At 48.7% G+C, this 26,492-nt stretch overlaps 1 long non-coding RNA gene across 2 annotated transcripts; it reads right to left on the bottom strand.

Annotated features, from left to right (window-relative positions):
• Positions 1-994: 994 nt before the first annotated feature.
• Positions 995-4,040, bottom strand: LOC118883660. Of its 2 annotated transcripts, XR_005017071.1 has the most exons (5): positions 3,932-4,040; positions 3,403-3,586; positions 3,054-3,184; positions 2,335-2,434; positions 995-1,570 (listed from the first exon to the last, which is right to left on the bottom strand). It is a non-coding gene; the product is annotated as an uncharacterized LOC118883660 (long non-coding RNA). The 2 variants fall into 2 exon arrangements; XR_005017070.1 differs by having other exon boundaries at positions 3,403-4,040.
• Positions 4,041-26,492: the final 22,452 nt, after the last annotated feature.

Below are 26,492 nucleotides of genomic sequence, written 5' to 3'. Positions count from 1 at the left end.
CTTCTCATGACCAATTAGCACAGCCAGTGAGAGCAGCCAGGTGGTGAATTGCCTGGCAAATGGAAGAAGAGCATATTCACATTTGTGTTGTTTTAAATTTCGAATCTCTGCAGTCAGGATCTCTTATCTGCTTTGTCTCCAGACTCAGGAAATGGATATTCTTGGGGTGTCTGGGGAGGACACAAATAAATCTGGAAAGAATTCTCAAATGGTTCCATGTTATGGTGATAAATTGGATGTTTCTTCCTCAAAACTAATTATCCATATCATAAAATCATACAGATCAGATTGAATTATAGGATCACCTATTTTAACTAGTCTAATTAGAGAATACTGTTGGGGAAGAAAAAACTCCTCTTTCCTCTTTCCTCTTAGGTTCTGTAGCTGGGATCTGCAAATTAGACGGACAAAAGCCAGATTAACAGGAGAAAAGGCATACAAATTTTATTTGATGTTAATATTTTTAATTTTTATGTGTATGGGTTAATATTTTCATGTTAACACACATGGAGGACTTCATAGAAAAGAAATGAAGTGGTTAAACTCAGGGGGCTTGTATACCATTTTAACAAAGGGAAAAAATTTTTTCAGAAGTGAAAAGACAGAGGACGAGGGTTTTGGTTTCTAGGAGTGGTAAATCATGGGAAGGTAAATATATCGGAGAAACTAATGTAAGATAAAGCAGGGTTTTATTTATGCAGACTCATCCTGGTGACATCTCCAGCTCCAGTGATAAAGGTTGCTCTTCCCTTCCTGGTGTGAGAGAGGGGAGAACATCTTCACCAGAGAAATTTATGACCTGCTTTTAGGCCGATACGGGAATGGCAGATTGCCTCTCCTGTGTCTGCTTTTTCTCAATTGCCTTCAGCTCAAAATAATCCTTATGCCAAAGTGGTGTGTTTTTGGATGACATATTTTGATCCCCTTCAATATTTTAAAAGAAATTTAGTTATATTACCCTCAAAACTATAGAAACCCAAAGTGAGAGAAAATAGAATCTTGCCCCCTGAAGACACTGGCAGATTTATTTAGGGAACAGAGAAGGATCATTTAAATCAACATTAAATTAATAATATACAAATGAGGGCTTCTACAATCAAGACAAACATGTTTTTCTGTTACATAAATTAGATGTTTTCCCTCTGATCTTTCTTGCTCAGCAAAACTTCCTTTACAACAGGTAGGTAAATTATTACATACTTGCAACTACTGAGGTTGAAATAAATTATGGTTGATGTGACTGCCATTATTAAAAATCATTTAGGAGGAAAAAATATCTTATTTCTAGGTTTCCTGAGAAGCTCGGTTTTAGAACCCCTGTGAATAGAGGGGACCTTCAGGTGCCTTCATCCCATGACACCTCTGCACAGCCAGTCCTGTCTGTTCTGGACAGAAAGCATCAACTCCAGATCCGGCCACCTTCTGCAGTCCCGTTGTTGATGAATTTTAATGGATGCTGAGACTGGCATCTGTTCATGTCTAGGACCATGAAGAGCAATGCTTATTTAGAATGTTTCCTTCCAAAAGCCCAATGTTTTTGAAATCACATTAAACGTACTCTTCCCATCTCCTGAAGCATAAAAAGAGGAAAATGAAATTAATTTCGTCACAGGCATATCTCAGAGATATTGTGGGTTTCATTCTAGACCACTGCAATAAAGTGAAATCCCCATAAAGTAAGTTACACAAGTTTTTTGGCTTCCCAGCGCATATAAAGTGATGTTTACTGTCATCTATTAAGTGTGCAATAGCATGAGGTCTAAAAAAACAATGTGTATACCTTGATTACTTTCTTGTTAAAAAAAATGCTAACCATCATCTGAGACTTCAGGGAGTTATAATCTTTTTGCATAAGTAACATCAAAGATCACTGATCACAGACCATCATAATAAATATAATAATAATGACAAAGTTTGAAATACTGAGAGAACTACCAAAATGTGACACAGAGACAAGAAGTGAGCAAGTGCTGCTAGAAAAATGGTGCTGACAGACGTCCTCGACACAGGGCTGCCACGACCTCCAATTTGGAAAAACCGCAGTACCTGCTAATCACAATCACGTGCAAGACAATAAAAAGTATGCCTGTACATACATAAGCAAATCAGGCCGAAATCACAGAAAACTGGATAGCTAAAAGTAGAGAGTTATACCTACTGCAACATTCAAAAGACTTTTTGTCTTTTGGCTCTTAGGAGCTTCACAATTTTCATAACTTTTCAATAAACAACTCTTTAAACTCATGAAGCATAAAGGAATAAAGTCAAGAGAAGAAATCACTGTTTTCAATAACCCAAAGTTCAAATCAGATTTTAAAACGGGTGTTTGTCTACCTGCTTTAGGGTGGGTCAGCACCTTGGGTCAGGACCAAGTGCCCGGACAAGGTGGATGTTTTTGGTCAGCATCCAGCTGACTGAAGTAGGCATTCCCCTCCTACAGGGTAGAAATTAAAAGATGAAACACCTAATACTAACAACATGCCAGCGGCGGCTACGAAGCTTCAGAACCACGAGGGTTTAAACGCATCCAGTCTGAGGGTGGTCTTAGTGGAGCCCTCCCACCAGGAGGCCAGTTTAGGCAGAAAGTCTTCTGCTTCAACCCTCTCTTTTAATGGTTTTCCTACCCTCTGCACGTCCATCCATCTACCTGCAAACAAAACACAGGCAGGCAGCTCCCAGGCTGCTGGTCCGGAAGCAGGGGCCCCCAGCGGTCACTAGGAGCTGCAGAATCTCTGCCTCAGACCAGAGGTCTGTTATCCCTGGGCTCCCACCCACAGACCCATTTTCTGGGAAGAGTAAAAGCAAAATCAAACAAAAGAGCACTAGCCTCTGTTCCTTTCTTTTACATTGAACTGCTGGCCTAATGGCGTTTTACAGTCTGGAGCTGAATGAGGATGACCTCAGCCAACTCCGGGCTGTATTAAAATAAATGTAAAATAAATTCAACAGGCCCTGACTCATGAGAGATAATGGAAAGTCCAACTGCTCCAGGCGAATGTAAAAGAACCAAGATGGGGTCTATTCAGCGCTGAATTATGAGCCCCAAAGATTACCCTGAAAGGCGGGCTCCATCAGGCTCGAGCAAGCCAGTCACATAGGGAATCCGAACGTTCAAGGCCAAATCCGGAGTTTTTGTCAAAATTGTCTTCCAGGACTGTAAATCCACACCCTCTCTGGACAACCTCTGGGAAATTTCACTGTGTTAATACATGCGAGGGGGCCCGCGTGTGGTGGCTTTGAAACCCATTCTTTATGTCACACCTCGACTTGTTTCCATTCCTAAAGTGGCTCTTTCCTTGGCTGAGAGCAGGCCCAGCAAATATGAGGGTGGAGAGGGAAAAGCTCCTCAAGGACCCCACCCCACCCTGCTAGGGGTAACTCCCTACCGCTTAGGAAACTTACCTGTTTCTGTGAAGGGCTCCACGTCACCGCATGGAGCTCCCAAGAGACTAAGAGGATGTGTAAGTCTGAGCTTCAGGGTCAAGAGAAACCTAAGTCATCACTTTCCTCAAAAGTCTGATGCCACTGATCCGATCTCAGAAGGGAACAACCAGTAAGGGAGGACGAGGGCGGTCTGATTTTGCACCTGGAGTGGGGGGTTGAGATTAAAGTGCACTGCGGGAGGGGCTGGATGGCCAAGGTCGCTTTTTGCCTGCACGGGGTCTCCGGCAGCGCCCCTAGCCCGGCACTGAACTTGGGTCTGTTCCTCTTCTCGGCCCCGCGGGGGCTCCCCCAGGTCACAGAACGGACCCAGTTACTGGATCCGTGGTCGCAAAGCCAGGATTCCCTCCCGATCTGCCGCCGCTCAGACTACTTCTAGAGGCTCAAGTTCAGGACTTGAGTAAAAATAAACACGGGCTATAAATAAGCCGGGGAATTTCTTCAAGGCCCAACCGCGACAAGGAGAAGGTGCCACCGCACAAGTGCTCACTTGAAAATTTCTCAACGCGTAAAAATAACTTTGATAAAGGCGCGAAGACGCCTGGCTCAGGGGAAAGGAATGAAGCGGAGCCGAGAGCCCACTTCCTGCGCCGCGACCGCCGGGGCCCCTTTGCCGTGGGGCGGGGCGGGGGGGGCGGAGGGAGCGGGGGCGGGGGCGGGGCGCGCTGGCGGCGGGGGCGGGGCGGGCGGCGCACGCCCACGGGGCGGGCCCGCGTGACTCACCTCCGGCTGCCCGCGCCTTAAAAGGGCAATCGCTTCCGGCGGCCGACTTGAGGGGGGCCCACCTCACTCCCACGGGGGTAAATGGCCCTAATTTCCAAAGGTCCCCCACTTCCACTCCAAGGCTGACCCTGGCTCGAGCCCACATTTTTCAACCCGGTTCAGCCCCTCCCCCTCATTCCTGTGTCCCCCTCCCCCTCCTTCCCCTCTCCCTCCTCTGAGACTGTAGTTTCAGCCCTAAAATATTCTCGAGCACCTTTTCCTCCTCTCAGATCCCCATCGTTTAAAAATGCCACCCTTCAAATGATCAGCGCCCTCCTTTTCCTTTCCTTCAGCCTCAAACTTCTCCAAAGCTTAGTCTGCGCGGGCTAACCCACCACTGTCCGGCTAGCGTCTCGCACTCTCGGCAAAGTATTCTTTTTAAAACAAGGGGATTTTATTTCAAACTTAAAGTTGCCAGAACATCACAAAAAATCTCCCCAAAACCTTCGCCCAGCTTTTCCACTTGGGAACATTTTGCCACTTTCGCTTTATCATTCTCTCTCTTTCTATGTGTATGTATTTTTTTTCTAAATCATTTGCAGGTAAATTGCAGACAGCATGTCTCCTTATCTCCAAATAATGCCCAGTGAACCCTGAGCTGCCCAATCCAATGGCCTGGCAGGGTTCATTAGCTTGACCCTTCTGCCTCTGTTCTCTCTGTCTGTCTCTGTCTCTCCCTCCTCTGAGTCTCCCCTTTCCTGGGCTCCTCTCCTCCCTGCCCTCATAGGTGGGTCTCTCCAGGGTCTTGCCTCCTGTCTCATTTTACAGCCTCTCCCTGGAGGAGACCATGGACTCTTGACAGCATCAGCTGTCACCCATCCTCAGCGAGCACTGAATCTTAGCCTGGGCCCCCTTCTAAACTTCTACCTGAATGTCCACTGCTTTCCAGAAACCACTACCTGATCCCTCGAAGTCCTTCCATTTGTTGTAAAACTGGATGTGCCAAAGAACTGGGTCATGGTCCCTGCACCCCCCCCCCATGCCCCTCTCTGCAGGACTCTCCAAGGGGAAACCTCCCTCTGAATTCTGCCCCCTCCAGCCTCTTGCCCAGTTCTTGGTCACACGCCCTGGCCTCCTCATTCTGACTTTCTCTCATCCACCTCCTCTGTTCCTGTGACCTGCACCTGGGTCAGACCTCCATCCTCACTTGCCTGTTGGCTGGGCTTCCCGCCTGGGGCTCCTCACCCACCCTTCATCTCTACGCCGCTATGAGAGCTGCCTTGATGCAATCCAAGGTCTCTCTTGATTGAAATCACTGCCCCCAAGGTTTTCCCATGAGGTTCCGAAAAGCAGACTCTTGGGTCCCTGAGAAGGTATTCAAATGTTGGGGTGGGGGGCGGGGAGCATTTTCTGGGAAAAGGCTTATATGTTTCATCACATTTTTAAAAGAATCTGTGACCTCTCCCCCAAAAGAAAAGAAGCAATGGGCTTTGTGTTAAGGTTCAAATTCCTTATGGGGTCCAAGATCCCAGAAGCCAGTTATGGTGCCTCAGGCCAGCTTTCCCAGATTTGCTGGTCACGAGAGTGGACCCAAGGCACCAGGTAGAAATTCAGACTCCCTGGCCCCATCCCCTGTGGATGCTGATTCAAAAGGTCTGATGGTGGAGTCGGGATGGGGTGGAGGGAGTCCCAGGAATCTGTATTCAACCAGCAGGCGAGTCTAATGGAGGAACACTGGGCTAGAATCAGCCAAGGACTTTCTTGCCTCCGGACCTCTGCATTCAGTGTGGCTCCCTTTTTCTGGAATTTACACTTTACCCCACTCCTCCATTGATAAATTCCTACTTATCCTCTGATGTCCAATTCAATGTTAGTGCCTCGGGTGAAGTCTTCCCCACCATTCTTGTGTTAGGGAGGTGAAGGCAAAGCCGCTGTAGCAAAGAGGCCCCCGAATGCAAAGGCTTAACTGAGAGAGATGCTTCTCTTCCCTCTCCCGTGAGAGCCCGGTCCATGTGGGCTGGCAAGGAGGCCCTTCTCCCGCAGCTCACCCTTCTCATTCCTGTCATGTTGCGGGCCTTGTACGAACTGCTATGGTGGAAGCTACGTCCTCGCCAAGCCTGTCAGGCCAGAAACGGGGAAGGGAAATGGGGGGTCAAGCCTGGTGTTTTAAATCCCTACCAGGACGTTGCGCACCTGACGGGGGCTCACATCAGCCAGAACTTGGTGACATGGCATGGCTAGCTGCCAGGGAGGCTGGGAAATGTGTTTCTAGCAGGGTGGTCTTGTGCCTGCCCCCGACAATCACCTGCCCTAGTAGCAATAATTGCCATCTGTCTGCTCTGTGGGAGAACCCAAGCAAAGATGTGTTAGGCACTTACTATGGGGCAGGCATGATATGGCCATTTTCTTACATTATCTTTTAATCGTTTTTTTTTTTTTATTGGAGTACAGTTGCTTTACAATATTGTGTTAGTTTCTACTGCACAGCAAAGTGAATCAGCCGTACGTATACATATCTCCCCTTTTTTCTGGATTTCCGTTCCATGTAGGTCACCACAGAGCACTGAGTAGAGTTCCCTGTGCTATAGAGTAGGTTCTCATTAGTTATCTATTTTATACATAGTAGTGTGTCTATGTCAATCCCAATCTCCCAGTTCATCCCACCCCACCCCACCCCCATTATCTTTTCATCTTCACAGTACCTTCCCCGCACTGAGACAGCTAGGAAAGACCTCCTGAGACCTGCTCTACTGAAGTCTTCTCACTTGGGGCACCGGCTTAGGTTATCTTTTTTACATGTCTGCCTGCCCCACTGAGTATGTGCTTAATGAATGTTACGCTAAGTGGTGAATCAGAGTGGGATTAGTAAATAAACTCGTGGAAAGTACATAATGCGTCATCTCATTGGCTATTTTTGTTTATCCCCTTTGTCCCCTGAACGAGAATTAGCTCTTGGTCCCTGCAGGAGGTCAGGCAGAGTCTGGATGCCTACCTCAGGGTTGCTCTCCAGGACCCTTCCCCATCCTAACACGCCGTGTCCCTCCTCCACCTTAACTATGACTTTTTCGTTGGGGATAATTCAGAGCGTGTTCATTCTCCCACTCTATGCTGAGTGCCTCCTGGTCCCGGATCCTCTCCGGATACTGGGGAGGCTAGGAGGAAAAGACACATCCACAAGAAAATAAACAACAGTGACTCAGACAGAGATAAGAGCTGGGAAGAAAATAAAATAGGACAAGATGAGAATTGTGAGCCTGAGGGCAGGGAGGACCTCTCCGAGGAGATGACAATTAAACGGAGACCTGGAAGAGCGAGGGGCAGCCATGGGGGGCTTTCCCAGCAGAGAGAACAAGCTCTGGGTGGAGTATCTGAGGTTCCGCAAAGCAGCCAGAGTGGCCAGAGCAGAGCGGGTGAGGAGAGAGAGACAGGAGAGCCAGGTCAGCGTCAGGTGGCACAGAGATGCACAGACCGGGGCGGGTGGGACCTGTTCTAATGGGAGTACAAGTCACGTCCAGCTATGAGCAGGCCAGTGATGTAATTCTATCTAGATTGTTGGACAGTTATCCCAGCTGCTGTGTGGAACGTGGATTTTGTAGAGCCGGAGTGGAGATGGGTCACAGGGGGGAAGATGTTTGAGTGGTCCCCCAAACACGTGATGGAGGCTTTGGCCAGGGTGACAGCATCGGAGGCAAGAAGTGATGGATCTGCTTTGTAGGTAGCCCATGGGTCTTGCTGAAAATGCTTCTCCCTAGGGAGCTTCCCTGTCCTCACCTCCTATGGTGTTAATACTTATTCATTACCTCCTCTGAAATAAAGGGCCCACAGCACAGGGTCTTTATGGTGATCAGTGTGATGGCGCCCCTCCCGGGAGCTCTAAGGCTGCATCTCGTCTTTGACTTGGCGGATCACACTCGTGGCTGGGCTAGTCAACTTGGCCTTTTCACTCTTTGGGAGATGATCATGGACATTGGCCCTGTCTCCCTCAGGCTCAAGCCCATTGGAAAGACAGACAATGAACTAATAAAGGTACAAATACACCAAAAAATGCCACCTGTAAGGAGAGGTGTAACACAGTGCCAGGAGGACATACAAGAGGGGCTTTGACTCACCAAGAGCGGTCAAGGGAGGCTTTGAGGAAACACTGCAGGAGCTGACACCGGAAGGAAGGGGTGGGCTGAGGGTGGAGAACATGTGGGCAGAGTCAATAGCTTGTACAAAGGCTCTGGGGCAGGAACCTTTATCAAGCAGAGAGCAAGGAAGGTAGGATGGGTCCAAGCGTGGGTAGGTTTGTTTGCCACAGAAGAGAGAGGCATTCCTTTGTGATGTCTGGGTTGTCTGTGAGGATGAGAAAGCAGATCAGAGGCTTGGAGAGCAGAGAGGGTTTGATAAAGGTATTTATTTTTTAATTGAACTATAGTTGATTTACAATATTGTGTTAGTTTCAGGTGTACAGCAAAGTGATTCAGATATACCTAGATCTATACATAGATAGATATAAATTCTTTTTCAGATTCTTTTCCATTATAGGTTATTGCAAGATAGTGAATATAGTTCTCTGTGCTATACAGTGGGTCCTTGTTGTTTGTCAATTTTATATATAGTGGTGTGTATCTGTTAATCCTATACTCCTAATTTATACCCCTTCCTTTCCCCCTTGGTAACCGTGTCTGTGAGTCTGTTTCTGTGATAAAGACATTTTTAAGACAGCATTTCACAGACTATTCCTGATTTGAAGAAAAGCTATGTCACCAAAAATGTATATTTGACCTAGAGATGGCAAGTTTTATTTGATAGTTTATATTGATGATCCAAGTTCTGAAATCTGTCTACTAGCCCCAAAGCAATCATTTAAATCAGTCCAGCATGTGTAAGCACCCATGGCCCTGACATCCTTGCTTAGGATTCCTGGATAGTTCCACAGAGGGAGAGGAAGAATGGCCCAGTCACTCATTCAATTGTCATTTTATCCTGGTGACAATCCCAAGCAGTTTAAAGTTTGCCAGAAAAGTCTACAGTCAAATCAAAGGAGATCGTCCACGTCTCCTGGTCCAGGGACCACACCTACTACATTTTTCTTTGTCAAAAAGAGAAAACAGCCCACTAAGCTAGTGAGAATCAGTTACCCACTAGAATACAGATGACAACCCCCCCCCCCAATTTTTTTTTAAACTATTAACTTGGTGCACCTTGAAGAAAGTAAGCCCAGCCTCCCCTCCACCTCTGCCCTACTTTTTAAAAAGAGTTCACTGGAGAGAAATTGCCCCATTGCAAAACCTGTGAAACGCCTGCCAGTTAGAGAAAACTCTCTATAACCTGAAGCAATATGGGTGTAAAAGCAAAATCAAAATCAGCAAAAAACTGGAGGGAGGAAGGTGCTTACATACATCATGCTTTAAAATGCAAGTAATTTTTTCTTGATTAAAAGATAACACCTGACTTAACAGAGAAAAAAAAAATACAGGCAGAGTCAGGGCACAAAAATTAAGATTTTTTTCTACAAACCCTAAAATCATTTTTGTTGGAGAAAAATGCCGGGGGTGGGGTGCATTAGTGCTCAATTTCCGAAGGGTAGATGTGTTGACACATAATGACATCCCAAACCCTTTAACCCTGGGGATTTATCCCAAGGAAATAATTTGAATGAAAAAAACCGAGTTGTATGCGCACAGATGATTATTGCTTCATTATTTGCAATATTTTAAAGGAGTTAGATTTATTCTGGCAAGAATGGGAGTAGGGTGTCTGGTATGAGTCAAATGGTCTGATGGCATTTAGAATTGATGAAGGTGAGGAGGATGGATGAAGGGGTAGGTGAATCAGTGTAGACAAGAGATGAGGAAGGTTTGACTAAGGCTGCACCCTCAAGGTTAGAGAGGAGAGCTTAGTCAAAGAGATATTTAAAGGATCATTTAAATGTGCAGGGAGAGGGAGGGAGGAATCTAGAATGACAGTTTGGGTGGATGGTGGTGAGCCCAAGAAGGAGAGTGCAAGTGAGTGAGTCTGGGGTCTGTCTCTCTGCCTGTCTGACTGTCTGGGGGCTGGAGTGAAGGGGTGGAAGGAGTAGGCAGTTCTGATGCTAAGTTTGAACCACCTATGGAATAAGGAGGCAACGGAAAATGTAGGTCTGAGCTGAGAGAGGAAGGTGGCTGGAGATAAATAACAATAAATATACATTTTCTGTAAGATGGGGGAGGTCATGCGTGGCTCCCTCCTTTCCTCCTCTTGGTCTTCATCCCGTTGGACCTTTCAGAGGCAGCTGCTACTGCTGACCACCTTCCGGAAGGCGTCTCTTCCATCAGTCCCTGAAGCCACACCACCTTCATCTCTTCTTCTACCTCTGTTTCTTTCCTTCCCGTTTTAAAAATTATTTAAAAGTAAATATTTCTCCCCAAGTAATCCATTTTTCTCCTGTAGGGAAGAAAAACTAGAAAATACAGATAATTAAAAAGAAAAATTAACTCAATATTCTGTAATAGTCCACATGGGAAAAGAATGTGAAAAAGAATAGCTATGTGGAGATGTATAACTGAATCACTTTGCTGGACACCTGAAACTACACAACATTGTAAATCAACTCCACTTCAGTCTAAAGTAAAAATTAAAAGAAAAAGAAAAATTAAAGTCACAAAGCATTTTGATGTATATCCTTACAACTCTTACTCACTCTTCAAGGGCTACCTGCTAACCTCGCTGGGTTTCCTCCCCATCACACACACTCAGTGCAGCCTCTTCTGATGAACGTTTATCAAAGGTGGAACTAAATAATTATTTGCAGCACTACTCTTCTAAAAAGCTGAATTGTTTAATGAATGTATTCATATAATGTTATTTTTTACCAAAATAAAACCAATTGGTAGATAATGTTTTTAAGTGTATTTTCTTCGTGTGTTAATATATCATGGATAATCTTTACACACCCATCTCAATCTATGTGATCCTTTCTGATGCTACCTAGTATTGAATTCAGCTGCATGGCTGAGCCAAAATTTCTCAACCCTTTATTAGGATATTTAAGGTAGGGACTTCCCTGGTGGCACAGTGGTTAAGAATCCTCCTGCCAAAGCAGGGGACGCGGGTTCGAGCCATGGTCCGGGAATATCCCACGTGCCACAGAGCTACTGAGCCCACGTGCTACAACTACTGAAGCCTGCACGCCTAGAGCCCCTGCTCCGCAACAAAAGAAGCCACCGCAATGAGAAGCCCGCACACCGCAAGGAAGAGAAGCCCCCGCTCGCGGCAACTAGAGAAAGCCCGCGCACAGCAACAAAGACCCAACGCAGCCAGAAGTAAATAAATAATGAAAATAAAATAAATTTTAAAAAGAGGATATTTAAGGTATTTCCAAGTTGTTTCTAATCTACAGCTTTATACATACATCATCTCTACTTGCTTGTTTGATTATCTTCTAAGAATAGAATTGTTAGGTCAATGAATATGCCAAATTTTCAGCTTTTGATGGAGGTTGGAAAATTGTCTTCCAAGAAGTCTATCCAATTACACATCCACCTTTTTGCTTTTATAGAACTTTTTTTTTCCTGTTACGAAAATAGTGCATATTAACTACAGACAGAATGCAGATAAGCAAATACAGGAAATGTGGGGAGCCTATGATTCCAGTATGCTACTTGATAACCCCTGTTAGGTGACTTTGTCCCATATTTGTCTAGGTGGATGCCCTTGGGAGTCAGACTTTGGCTTGAGAGCCAGGTTTACCATTACTGACAGGGTGGCCGCAGGTGATTGCTTAATATCTCCGAGCTTCTGTTTTCTCACCTGTAACTGAAGATGGCGATAAGAGGATGGCACAGGTTGTCAGGATGCGTGGCAACGTGTAGCTCAGTGCCTGGCACATTACAAGCTCTCAAGCCGTGCTTCTTTAATTCTGCTTGCACTTTGCTTTCCTACCCCGGTGATAAAAACAAACATCTTCCCTTGTATCAAGTGGACACCTCTGGTCTCATCTTTTACCTGAGCCCCGGGCCTATAGCCCTGATCCCAGACTGTGAATAGCACCCATGGTATTTTGCTGGTATCAAGTTTTCTTTTGGTCCCTAGTCAGACTAGTTACAAGTTCCTCCTCCCCATCTGCCTGCCCCGTCTTACCCACTGTCATCTGTCCTCAGAGGCACCCAGGCAGGAGTCACCGGAAGACCTCCCTCCCCCTCCCACAGTTAACTGGTTCCAAGCAATTGTGTCATTCCACAACACGGGGCATGGCTGGAGTCAGACCAACCTCAGTGGAATTGCTGGCCCTGCTGTTTACACGCTGCATGCCCGGGAGTAGTTGCCTCTCTTCTCTGAGCCTCTGTTTCTTCATCTGTAAGATGGGGGAATAGCAGACCTACCACTTAGGGCTGTATTTCTGATGGTAAAGGGAGACACTAAGTGCTGAGTGTCTCCAAGGGGCGAGCTTCGATGCGCCCTGTTAACGGTTATTGTTGTGTCTCACGCTCTCTGGCCTTTGTTTATCCGTCAAGCGCAGTCCCAGCCCACCTATGGCACAAACACGGCCTCCCACCTTCAGCCTTTCCCAGGCCAAATTTCACTGTGCTGCCCGCATGGTCTTCCCATGGCATGCCTGGAGCTTGTCATCCACTCAAGACTCTCGACGGCTCACGACCGCCTACAAACTAAAACCCGAATTGTCCCTGCACAGTTCTCATGGCCCATGTCTGTTTCCAGCTTGCTCTCTCCTCCACCTGCACCCGCTCACCCACCCTGGTTTCTGCCTCTCCATCTCTGCGTTGACCTCCTGTCTGTCTCCCCTGCGCTTTCCCACCCTTGTTTGTGATGGTCCCACCACCTGGATGGACACCAGTAACCCAGCAGTTCTCCCAGCCTGGCTCAAACACCCCTCCTGCAGCTGGTCCTCTCAGCCCTCCCCCAGGACATTCAAGGCCTCCTCCCCTGAGCCCCACCCTTGGTGCACCTCCCACTGTCCTCCACTGCGTGACCTGGAGTGTCCATTCCCCACCAGGACTCTGTGCCCTTCAGGAAGCAGATACCCTTCTTGTCATCTCTGTGTCCACCACCTCTGCCCCAGCTCCCCTCCACAAACCCCCAATGTTTGTTTGTTAACCGCATTGTTAATAAATAACATTCTCCTGGGATTTCAATGTACAAAAGTTTACCCACAGGCCAAAGGCTCACAGAGATCATGTACCTTTCCCGTGACTTATTCTGAGATGACAAGTGCATAGGGTTTTTAAAAACTGCGATACCCATCACCCGAACTGATGCGTCATGGATGCCGTGTACGTGTGCCTTGACTGTCACCGTACTGTGTTTTCATGATGATGAGATGAGTACAGAATGTACAACACGTATGTCTTTCTTATCCCTGCAGAGGCAAGAGAACAGTTGCTCATGACACTTGCCCACTCTCCCTCTAGGGCAGGATAACCAGGCTGTACTATAAAGAGACGGGTGGGGCTCGGATGTGGACTCCTGCCCTTCTTTCCTAAAGGCATGTAAGTTTCAAGTAAGTTTCAAGTAAATCTGCCCGGTCCTGTTGGGAAAGATGATGCAACGATGAGAAAGGAAGTGGGGAGTTGCCTTCCTACTACGAGCTAAGGAATGTCATGTCGCTGAGCGCCCTTCACATTCCCAGAAATATGTCGTGGTTGAGAAGGTGATGACTCAGAGTTCCCTCGGCCACTGAGCCTGAGCAGAGCTAAAGAGGAGAGGTTGGCGGAGAGCGCAGCCCCTGTTTGGTGCCAAGTCGGCGTGTCCCCCACGTCTGGGGGCCGCCCTGGCACTGGGCGTGCAGAGAACAACCACATGAACACAATGCCGTTTTCTCAGAGCTGGAGCGAGGGCTCCACAGGGCACACGTGTCAGTGCTCAGCTGTCCAGACGTGCCAGACCAAACTCCGTGGATTCAGCTGGGGTTCTGATTATTCCTTTTGCGGAAATGGGAGCCTCTGTCCTTAGAACAGGGCCTTGTGACAAAGTTCCTCTCTGATTTTCAGAGACCTTGGAGCTTTATTCTAACTTGGCGATTCCTTCCTGGTCTTCTTGTTTCCTCCCTCCCTCAATCTCCAAATTAAAACTTTTTCTAGTAGAAAGACCTGGAAAATTATTTCAAGGGCAAGAACTTGGCAATTGTCCCTGAACACGAAGCACATGGTTTGCAGGGGTTTTTGATGTTCCAGAGAAGAGCAACCTGTTCCTTCCACCCACCTCTGGGCGCCTGGCCACGGGGCTCACGAGTGGCGAGATGGGATCAGCCTGCCTCACTGGGCAGAGGTTTTCAGAGGGTTCCTCTAACCCCCAGCCCCCCCGCTCCATCCTTAGGCAGGATCCCCTCTGCCAGCCTATGGTAGTCGCTGTTCCAAGGCCCATAGCCCAAGGCGACGCTGAGCAGTGGACACCCCCCAGGTGTTATTTACAAAGTCATAGTTACTCACCTGGAAGAAACTCAGATTCCTCAAGGTCACCAGTAAGAACCTCACATCCACCAAAGGCAAGGGGGTGCAACACAGGCTCTGAAGGATCCCTGAGATGCTCACCAAACAAACATCAGTTTGCCACGAGAAGCCCGGAAGGCGGCAGGTGGGCACCATAGCCCTCCACCTCCTGCAGATGGTGTACCTCAGCAGCTCCTAAACTCATCATCACTGCAACCGGCTCTGCTCCGTGACCCGCGGGCTTTTGTCCATGTGGCAACTAAGGTGATAAAGAGACAGCCCTGCCTGCACCACCTGCCTCCGTGGTGGGGGTCTGGAGACCCCGGACGTGAATACCAGGCAGTGGAGTGGAGGCCAGAGGCTAAGGGTCTGGAGCTGGACAGCGTGGGGCTGGCTCCCGGCTCCCCAGTCACTGAGCTCTCTGTTTAACCTCTCTGGGCATCACTGAACCTCTCTCTCTGGGTCCAAAGACCAGAAATTATAACAGGGTTGTAATCAGGGCAAAATAACTCCCTATTTTTGTAAAGTCCCTACAACAGTGCCTGGCACTCCACAATGCTTAATGAATGAATAAACACAAGATTCCTTCCTGGGGAGCGTTTAGTGGCAGGCACGGCCTTTAGACGTGGGGCTCCCCGTCCTAGGGCCTGAGCCTTGCCCCTTGGGGTCGCTGAGGGTTAAATCCCACGGCTCCATAAAATGAGTGTTAACACCAACTGAGCCCAGCAAACAGCAGGGAGGTCTGAATCAAGTGAGACTCAGAAGGGAAGTTCTGTGCCATCAGAAGATGCCACCTTAATTGGCAAAACTCGTCTTTCTCAAATGGAGGATTCAGATGAATAGGGAAGGGGTCCTTGGCAGCCCTGTTTCCGTACCTCGCAGAAGAATGTTCCTTCTAAGGGCGAAATGGGCTTTGAAAAACTGTATTTTTCTCCCGCTAACCTGAGAATTCTTTCAGACACCAGCTGAGATAGAGTCCACCCCCAAATCTTCCATCTCCGGTGTCATGCTGGTCGGGAGCTGGAGCCCCACCCCCTGCCCTCCCAGGAAAGGTTGTAGGTAAAGGCCACAGATAAGAAAGGCTCAAGCTTGCATCCCTGCACGACCTGGGCCTCTGTCACCCCAGGGCCACTGCAGACGTCCCAGCCTGCTCACCTCTGGCCAGACTCTGCTTCCTGGGTACGTGGCGGTGCAGACACACGGGATCCTGTGCTCAAAGGAGACCCACGCTCGGGGTTTCATGCTCTGCAATCTCAGTCTTGAACTTAATCATTTTATCCCTGACCTTATGGTTCGTAAGTGAAGTTCAGTGGGATGACAGAGCGTGTGTTTGGGGCTTGGAGCCGTACGCACGATCATACGGTCCACTTGCCGTGGGTCCTTGGCTGCCTGCGGCCCTATTCCCTGGTGTCCTGGGGGACACGGGTCCCCTTCTCTGCCCCTGTCCGGTGACCACTGATGATACCCTCTGCCCCCAGAGGGGCCTGGCCCCAGGCAAGAGGAGTCACAGGGTTCCCAGGCACCTGGTGGGTGGCGGTCTGTACGCCCAGAGAGGTCTGTGCTGACCCTCGACCCGAGGAGGTACCCCATCAAATAGCAAATGAAAAACACCACGAGAGGTCAAGAGAGACTCCAGGGGAAAAAGGACAAAGCTTTTCTCTGGCTTTTTGAGCAAGGAGTCCTGCATTGTCACTCTGCCCCGGGACCCCACAAAGGATGCAGCGGCCCCGCCTCAGGCTGTAAATCCCTGCCTCCAGTGTCATCTCACCTCGGCTAGAAGGGTTGGCCTGGCCGATGCATTCCGGTTCCCATATTTTAGAGTTTTGTGTGTTTTGTGTGTTACAAGGCGGGGGGCTCCCTCCCATGCAGAGCCGCGTGGGGTGCTGGGACGAGCTGGCTCACTTGTCCCACTTGCCGGCGTCTTTGTAGGCCCGTGGGCTCGGCCACCACAGCCAGAGGCCCAGTGTCGCCTGCCCCAAGCCTGACTTCCCACCTGTGAAAAGAGATGAGGCAACGCCATCTTCAAGATCTTTTCTAGATCTAAAGGCATCTCATGGTTCCAAGCACACGACAAGGCCCATTTCCTGCTCTGAAAACCCAGAGTGGGAGGTACAGAATCCTCTGGTTTCCTGGCAACAAAAAATTTTTACAATTATTGGCAACAGAAAACCATGTTTTCCGTCGGGATGCGTGAACGAGATCCATGTTGGAAGTGCTGTTCTAAGATCCAGACGTAGTGCATGAGAAACCACACAGCATCTAGGATCCTGGACTTGGTGGACGGTGAAAGGAGAGGTTAGTAAACATCCCTTCTGCTGTTGGGCAGGGTAGAATAAGGAAGGCCATGTACAAAATTACTGGAATCCTCTCTGTGACGATGTGCCATAATTTTCGCTCTTTAAAAATTTTGTATTATTGAGACAGAAAGAGACCCACAGACATAGAAAACAAACTTGTGGTTACTAAAGGGGAAAGGGCAGGGAGGGATATATTAGGAGTTTGGGATTAACAGGTACACACTACCATATATAAAATAGATAACCAACAAAGACCTACTGTAGAGCACAGGGAACTATATTCACTATCTTGTAATAACCTGTAAGGGAAAAGAATCTGAAAAGATTATATATATATATATATACATACAACTGAATCACTTTGCTGTACACCTGAAGCTAACACAACATTGTAAATCGACTATACTTTAATAAAAAAATAAAATTAAAAAAATTTTTGTATTATTGGGAAATGGATTAAAAACATGAGGCTTAATTTAGCATCGTATCCTAAATCAGCCAACATGGTGTGGATCCCAGGGCCCACCATGGGCTACTGATAGAGAGTCGTGTGAGGTTTGTGCCCACGGGAGCCTTCATGGTTAACATTCTCCAAAAGACCACGGAAATATGCTTAGAAAAGATATAAGAAAGTTCCAGATTGTTGGCTGAAGTCTCCCCTTCCAGATCATCACGTAAGTCCAAAGTAACCCAGAAAATACCCACCGTGCTCCGTGTCCTGGATACTGTCAAATTTCCCAGCAAGGAGATCTTCAGAACACTGCAATCCTACTGCATCCAGGCAGTGGATTTCCTGGGCTGCTTAGTTCATCCAAACAGATGTGGAGAACCCACACCTAACAGCCAAGTCCCTTTTTTCTGCCCAAATCTGTGACAGTTTTCCACCCAGAAGGGACTCAAATTTGAAATTCCCTAAAATTACTTTTACTTTTCCCTCGAGTGGGACATAGATTCTAAGAAACAGTATTATCACCTCATTAAATGTGTTGGTAAGTTTTAAAATTTGGGAAAGTTAGCAAACACAGGGGGACCTGCAGTGTTTGCTTGTGAGATTTCTCTCTCGTAGCAAGTATTTCCTACGCTCAAGGCTGCATTGATTTGTATTGTTGGGAAAAGGTTTGGGTGAAATCGCAGTGCCAACCTTTCTATCTGGTGTCCTTCCTTGATGAATTGTCCTTCATGGTAAGCATGTGGCAGCTCTTTGCCCGGTTCCACGCCAGAGCCCAGTGTTCTAAAACTCATTGTCCTTTGGGATAGTGGATGGTTGGGATTTCAGAAATCCTGTCATTTTGGATTGTCGCGCTGGCCCAGGAAAAGGACCAGACACGTGGGAAAGAATGTAAGGGGGAGATAGTTATCAGAAAAATTAACAAAGCCTTTAAAGATTGTGTCATAACAACAGATGCTTAAAATGGTTAAAAACACTCATACTGTTATTCCTTCTGGCCCAAACTATTTCCTAAGATAGTGAAATTAGCAATGAAGGAAATTCCTCCTTTATTCTGCATGAAGGTTTGGCCGCAGGTCTGAGATGTCTTGAAAGGCAGAGAGAAGACAGAGCTTTTAACTTCAGATCTCGGAAATCTTTTCCAATTGTACAGCAGGTGCAGCAGTTTGGGGCAAATATTTGAGGGAAAGCAAGAAGAAACTCTATTCTCTTCAAATATGTGATCGGTAAAGATCCCAAAGCTTGCAAGCTAGCAAGGATCTAGCCAATTCCAGGACCAAAGTTTCTCTGCCTATTGACACATTCTGGAAAAATGACTAAACCTTCCTGTACCTCCGTTGTCCCAAGTGCAAAATCAGAAAAATTCTCTTAACCCCCTTTACAATACTGCAGGGAAAACACAACCATGGATAATGCTTGAGAAGTATTCACTTGTAGTTAATTGTCTCATAAATGCTTAAGATTGCCAGGTCCCCGGGAAGCCTGCACGGTGTAAAGTAACAGCCAATTCACCTGATCAGAATCTGTTGTCAGGGCGTTAGGAAACGTCCCATTGGGGGACCGTAGTGAAATCAGAGCAGAAGGAAATGAGGGGGTGCTTCGCGCAGTAGCCTGAATTTTCAATAGCATGGGGCTGAATTGGGAGGCTAGTTACTTCTGTTCTCTTTCTTGGCCCACTGCAGAAAGCATTTTTACTTTATATCACATACACATTTTCCTCCTTCCCTTGGTCATGAATCAGAACATTTTACAGCTAGAAGGAGTTTTAGGGATATTCTAGTTATTTCTCATTTTACAAGCAGCAGGCCCTGGAGCGAAGAGGCACCGAGTTTTCTGACTCTTAAGTGTTGTTCGAAGGCACCATTCAGCTCAACCCAGCTACAGCTCGTTCAGCAGCCAGCTCCCTATACCCGCGACAGGTCACACTCACACCGAAGAGTCTTCTACCTCAGACTTTATGGACCTGTGTCCTTTTGGAGAAGCCACCCTTAGGGGCCGAGTGCCAAGGGCTGCGCTCAGGACGGGACCCTCAGTCGGTAGAGGGAAAAGGTGAAGACGACCGTCGTCCACAGAGGCTGCTACATTCTCGGCCACTTCCTGAGTGAGCACGCTGTGATCTTCACCACAGATCTTATGAAACAGGCATCTTATTCCCACCCGAGGAAGATGCGGGTTAGAAGTGTAAGCAACTACCCACGGGGGTGGGAATCGGGCTTCATGCCCAGATTCCAAGGCTGGCCTTCTTGCCACTCCCCCTGAGGCTTTATCAGAGAGATCATGTCCTGGGCAGATGACCAAGGCAAGGACTCGGCCTGGGGGTGGGGAATGTCTGGGATGGATTCCTGAAACCAGAGGATAAACTTGAAGCAACGTGGCAAGAAGCTAGCTCACAGACTTGGGGGTCCAGGAGGGCATTGCTAACTGGACGGCCGGACTGGGAGGCCTGGGCCCTGGAGACCACCTGTCACTTACCCACTGTCCCGAGCAAACCCAGCCCCTGCTACTTGTGGAGTCTGGAATGCGGCAGCCCTTTGGACTTCTAACCGGACGTTGCATGCTGAGTCAACTGCCGTCTCAGCTCCTTTTAGCAGACAACAGCTGGTCACCCAGCTGGGGCCTGGGACCCTCCCCCCCAGGACACCTGAGGAACAGATCCAGGTCACGGTTCACAGAGTTACAAGCGGGAGTGGTGATGGGGTCAGACGGCCTGGCTCTTGATCCCACCTCCCTCACTTAGCAGCTGCGTCAGCTTGGGCAGGTCACGAAGCCTCTGTGTGCCTCAGTTTCCCCATCTGTACAATGGGGGGGGGGACTCGTAGGGCCGTTTGCTGCTGACACGAGGAAGTGCACACAAACGCGCTGAGAGCAGCGCCGGGCACGTCGTAGGTGCTCAGAAAGGGGTGGCTGTCCTTGATTTCTGCACACGACTGTCACAGCAGAGGGAGCGCTCTCCTGAAGGGACTTCTTCGGGGCCTCATCCAGGCTGAGGGCATGCTGCCTTCTGAGTCAGGCTGTTCTGGTTTTGGACGGCTCTGACTAAGAAAACTCTTCCTTGCTTTCAGCCAAGTCCACCTCCCCGCAACTCCCACGCACTGGTCCCAGCTTTGCCAGAAGGCAAATGTCAAAAAAATATTCTTGAAAGAGGGGACATCGAATGTAAATAAGAATGATAGAACTGGGCTGAGGAATTACAGTCTGCCTCGCTGCAGCCGTTCCCACCGCTAAGCCCACATGAGGTTGGGGGGTGGGAGTCAAAGACCCTTCAGTTCAGTGGGAAAACGGCTAAAGCTCTGAGCTCTCCTCTGCTTCCTTTAGAAACACATTAATCAACTTCTCCCTCCATTCTTTGCAGACCATAGCATGCTGACTGCCGTGAGACCAAGTCACAAGTCACTCCCCCCAGGAGCAAAGGTGACGGTCACCAGGCTGCAGAGCCTTGACCTCACCTCCCTTCATACGTGCCGTCCACCCCGTAATCATTGTGTATCCAGGGAGCACGCCCGCCAGGGCAGCGCACGCGCCTGGCCTCCTGTTTACAGAGCCTCGCTGGTGTCAGGTATATAAAATCACGACCCGTGAGTCCCTTCCCTGCCTTCCTTGGCAGGTACTGTGACATAAGGAGAATGCACACATGTTTTTTTCAGACAGATTAGACAGCTTGGCTCTCCCATGACGCTTGTTAAAAAGGATTTGAGATAGAGTTGCAGTGTTGCAAGGTGAAAAAGTTCTCTGAGCTCTGTTGCGCGTGGTGCAAATATGCTTAACACTACTGAACTGTCGACTTAAAAATGATTATGATGGTAAATCTCAGGGTAGAGCTTTTTCCCACAATAATAAGTCTTTAAGGATGAAATAGGTAGATGAAATAATACGACGAAGTGGCTTGGAAATGATGTGAGAGGGTGCAAAAGTTCATCGAGCTGTAGACGTATGATTTGTGCACTTTTCTTTAACATTAGACTTCGTTAAAAAGTTTATATATAAAAAATAATCATATGGGACTTCCCTGGTGGCACAGTGGTTGGGAATCTGCCTGCCAGTGCAGGGGACATGGGTTCGATCCCTGGTCCGGGAAGATCCCACATGCCGTGGAGCAGCTAAGCCCGTGGGCCACAACTACTGAGCCCGCGTGCCACAACTACTGAAGCCCATGTGCCACAACTACTGAAGCCCGCATGCCTAGAGCCCCTGCTCCACAACAAGAGAAGCCACCGCAATGAGAAGCCCGCACACTGCAACAAAGAGTAGCCCCCGCTCACTGCAACTAGAGAAAGCCCACGTGCAGCAACGAAGACCCAACGCAGCCAAAAATAAAATAAAATAAATAAATTTATTAAAAAAAAAATCACAGAGGAGGAGGAAGTAAAGGGGGCTACAGCTGAAACAACATTATCCTTGAGCTGGGTGAGTACTAGTCTATTCTTGTGTATGTTTGCAATTTTTCATCATAAAAGAATTCTTTTATACATTTCAAGTATAAATCAGTTAAAATTTGGGGCGCCCTTGTTGACTCCTCTCAGGGGCTCTGGGGCGGGGCAGGAGTGAATCTGGTACCAAAGCTGCCACATTCTGCTCTATGGGGCAAGGTAGGCAGCAATCTCAGTCACTCTCAGGGCACTTCTGTTCCTCCCAGCGCTCATCCAAGAATCCGAGACAACATGAAGGGGCCCCTTCTCCCCGCCGTCTCTGGCTGAATATTACTGTCATCTCCCAGGCCCTGCGGACCCCGGCTCTTGCGAGCTCTCCAAGGACTTGGCCCCAGAGATCCTCCAGTCCCCCTCAAGGTCAAGTGCAGCCCCACCCTTCCCAACAGAGGTGCTGTGTGCAGCTAGGGCCCCTCTGTCCTCCCAGTTCCCTCCCGGGGCACACAGAAGCTTTCTGTCAAATTGTCCTCTGTCACCTCGAGTGAGCCCTGCTCCCCCATCAGGGGACAATCCAATTAATCTCCCTCCAAGGGTCTGAATTTAAAAAGCCTTTTAGGGCTTCCCTGGTGGTGCAGTGGTTGGGAGTCCGCCTGCCAATGCAGGGGACATGGGTTCAAGTCCTGGTCCGGGAAGATCCCACATGCTGTGGAGCAACTGGGCCCATGCACCACAACTACTGAGCCTGCGCTCTAGAGCCCGCAAGCCACAACTACTGAGTCCGTGTGCCACAACTACCGAGCCTGCACTCTGGAGCCCGTGCTCTGCAGCGAGAGAGGCCACCACGGAGAGAGGCCCGCGTGCCGCAGCGAGGAGTGGCCCCTGCTCGCCGCAACTAGAGAAAGCCCGCGCATAGCAACAAAGACCCAATGCAGCCATAAATAAATAAATAAAAATAAATAAATTTTAAATAAATAAATAAATAAATAAAAATAAAAAGCCTTTTAGCTCCCCATCTCCAGTGGGTGCTGAAAGGAGCTAAGACATCTCAAAATCAAAAAGGGATACTGGAAGGAAATAGGCTGCATTTCCCCGTGTCTCCGCCAGGGCGGGATCAAAACAAACACCCGCCAAACGAAGAAGACGTGGGTGTGGGCTTTTCCTCACCCTCACCCACATCAGATCAGCTACAACTGTCAAGTCTCAGAAGTCCACGTGATGATTCCTTCTCCGGGGCCCCAGTGACATTCACGATTACCCAGAGTGTAACTTCTAGGCGGGACGGTCTGCGGAATCCAGCAACACCCCGTGAAGTCAGGCCTGGGGCGGGGGCGGCCCCATCCACGCGCCCACTCCTCTGTCATCAGGTGAGAGGTGAGGGCTGGTGACTGGCAAGCGAGGGCTCAAGGGAAAAATCTGGGTGTGATTCAGACACAGCTTGCCTTTTCCTTGTTTTACATGTTAACTAGTGCCGACCACCTCCTCCCTCCAGGTCAGGCCTTCATCCCTTGACAACAGATGGGTAAACAAAACACCTGGAGTCCCCAAGGGCCCCCTGACCTCCCCTCCCCCCACCTCCCAGGATCACCCCCTGGAGACGACCCCCTCCCCTCGGGGGCTCTGAGCACAGCAGCCTCTGGTTCACCTCCTGCTTCTCGGGCCCATCTTCCCTGTGCTTTCACTTGGCTGCGTTTCTCCTCCCTCCCTCCTGCACGTGGACATGTCTAAAGGTTCTGGCCTTGGACCTCCCTCCCCCCTCCCTCCTAGGTCATGACCACTCCTAGTTTACCGAGGGCATGAACTCCCTCCTGAATCAACAAGGGGCGCTGACTCAGCGCGTGGGAGGCCGTCCTGGGCACCCGGACCCTCTCTCCACCCCGAAGCCTGGGCTGTACCACCTCCCTGGGCACCTCGCCCCTCAGCACCAGGGACCCCTGCTATTCACCGAGCTCCTCCTCCCCACACCACCTCTGCCTGCTCCCAAGTCACAGAAAGCCCTTGGGAGACACAGAGCCTAACGTCCCATCAGGTCAATCCTAGTCACCTCTAACTTTTTTTCTAGCAAAATCCTCCCAGCTCCTACGATGGGGGGGGTGGGCGGGGCTTTTTATTTGGCCCCAGTACCCATCCCCATCATCTCAGAAAACTCAGATAGGACAGGGCAGTTGAACCCACACAGCGGGGTCTCCCAGTCATGCTCCAGTAATCCCAGTGAATTGCTGCTTCTCCCTTTTTGCTCCCAGTTTGAGGGGAAGATCTTTCTCACTTCCCCTCCCTACAGACTCTGCCCTCACCTTCCCAGACCCTTGGCTGAATCGTAGGTCTCCCATCTATTACCCATCTCTGCTTACCTGCAAAGTGGGGATAATCCTACCTGCCCATTAGCTAGTTAGCGCTCAATTCACGAAGCTGTGATGATGATAAGGACGGATCTGTCCCTAATAATCTGTGGTTCAACCCAGAAGGTGCTGCCTTGGACACACAGCCCTGCTGCACCAGTCCCGCTACGGGGCCTGCACCCGAACACCTTTATACACACAAAGCCCGCTTAAAGTGCATGCCATCTCCTCGTGTTTAATTGATTCTTCCGCCATTGATGCCCACGCACCTCCCAATGGTGACATTTGCAGAACTTAGGGGCTTGATGAAGTGATGGGTCCGGCTTCACGTGCTCTCTTGGCGTCCTCCTCTATTCCCCCCCCGCCCTGCCACCACCTCTGCCTAAACCCAGTCGTGCAACAAATATGTTATTGGGTACCTGCTTTGTGCCGGGAGCTCTCCTAAACAGTGACAAGGATGGTGATGATGAAGGTGGAGGAGGAGAACGGCTCCTATTTCCCGAGCACTTAGCGTGTGCAGGCACCGTCACATATTTGGACTCACTTAATTCTCATAATGGACCCGTCTGTTCCCCAGAAACCCCAGTGAAATGGGTGCGGTCATCATGCTTGTTTCACAAATGGACGAGCTGGGGCTAAGCTGCCTGAGGTCTCGCAGTCCCAGGAGGCCACCCAAGGAGACCAGCCCGCCCGCCCCCTAGGCTGCGTCCCTCAGCGGAGGGGAGAGACAATAAAGGAGGATGTGGACCAAGAGATAACCTGATGAAGCCAGGGGGCAAAGGGCCGTGGGAAGGGCTCAGGACCCGCTTCAGGAGACGCATCCGAGGGTGACTCTTCACCAAGACCTGGGAGATAAGAGGCCCAGGTGCACAAGGTGTGGGCGGACGAGAAGGGATGACTAACGCTCCCCAGACCCGGGAGAGGAGCTACAGGGAAAATACTGGGACAGCTGATGGAATTCGAATATGGAGTGTGGATTGCATCCTGGCTTTCTCTTTATGTTAAATGTCCTGATTTTGGTCACTGTGGTGTGGTGGTGTACAAGGATGTAGAGGCGCAGTGCCTCCTCCTTACTCAAACGGTTCAGAAAAGATACGCATCTAGGGGCGCGTGTGGGTTTGTGTGCGTGTGTGTTTATGTGTGTGTGGAGGGAGAGAGAGAATGACACAGCCTACGGAGCAAAGTGTAAACAATGAGTGAACCTGGGCAAAGGGTATACAGGATTTCCTTGTACTACCCCTGCAGATTTTCAGGAAATTTTAAATTATTCCAAAATAGAAAGTTACTGGAAATACATGCACTGAAATAGCAGTACACAAATAGCAAGATCTTATAAAAACCAAATAACACCCATGAAATATGTAAGAGGGGGAGGGAGAGGGATGCAAGTGGGAAAGGAAGAGGTAAAAGAATAAAAAAAAAAAAAATTGGGAAGGGGACAGACAAGAAAGAAAGAAAGAGGAGGACAGAGAAGAGGGGGAGGGGAGGAAATCCGGGGGTTCCTTTACACTCTCGCTCCTTGACTGTTACCCTCCGTTCTCCGGACTTCAACTTTGCATCTCCAGGACGATGACTCCTAAATCCTTATCTCCAGCTTGGTCAACTGGCCAATCCTGTATTTACAATTGCTTGGCCCAGGACACCTCATGGACACCCCCAACTGCAAATCTCTCCTCCTCCCCCGCAGCCAACCCTATTTCGCCCAAGGCCATTGGCTCTGGGCTCCAGCTCCTCTCTCACCTTCCTCCTTTGGTCCAAGTTGTCACCACGTCTTATTCTTTCTTCCTTTCCTGTTCCTCTTCTCCTTCGGTGGCTCTAGCTCCCATAACCTCTCTGAGGATTACTGCAGGGGCCTCCTGTCTGGGCTCACTGCCCCCAGGCTGTGGGCCTTCCATTCAGCGACATTTGCAGCCCTGCTTTCCTGTAACTCAAGAATGCTCTCTTGGGTCTGATTTTGTTTTTTTTTTTAACATCTTTATTGGAGTATAATTGCTTTACAATGGTGTGTTAGTTTCTGCTTTATAACAAAGTGAAGGGTCTGATGTTTTTCACGGATATTTGTTTTAGCTTCCAGCTTTATCACATTTCCTTGAAAGCAAGCACTAATCCCGTCTGGTGGCTGTATGCACAACAGCAGGAACATACTAATAGATACCTAATCAATTAATTGGTTTTTCCTTATTTCTAGGTTGTTCAGTTACAGCAAAAGAACTTTTCGTGCTCATCTCACATGTTTGGAGTGACAATAGGTGAGATTAAAAGGACAAGATCAGGACCCTAGGGCTGTTTGGGGTCCCTCGTTGGGTGCACCCTGATGTCAGCCCTTAGGATCACTTACGAGGCTCTGCTGAAAGGCCCATTCTGGGTGGTTTTGTATTTTCATGTTTCTCATAGAAAGGATTTTTTAAAGTATGACATTGTTTTTTTGTTTTTGTTAGAGAAAATGCATTTATTTATAATGTATCCGGAGTCTTAAAATCATCTAAATAATGTAT

The sequence above is a fragment of the Balaenoptera musculus genome, chromosome 1, assembly GCF_009873245.2.
Source record: "Balaenoptera musculus isolate JJ_BM4_2016_0621 chromosome 1, mBalMus1.pri.v3, whole genome shotgun sequence".
In the NCBI taxonomy this organism is placed as follows: Eukaryota; Metazoa; Chordata; class Mammalia; order Artiodactyla; family Balaenopteridae; genus Balaenoptera; species Balaenoptera musculus.
This window is presented reverse-complemented; position numbering and strand designations above follow the sequence as displayed.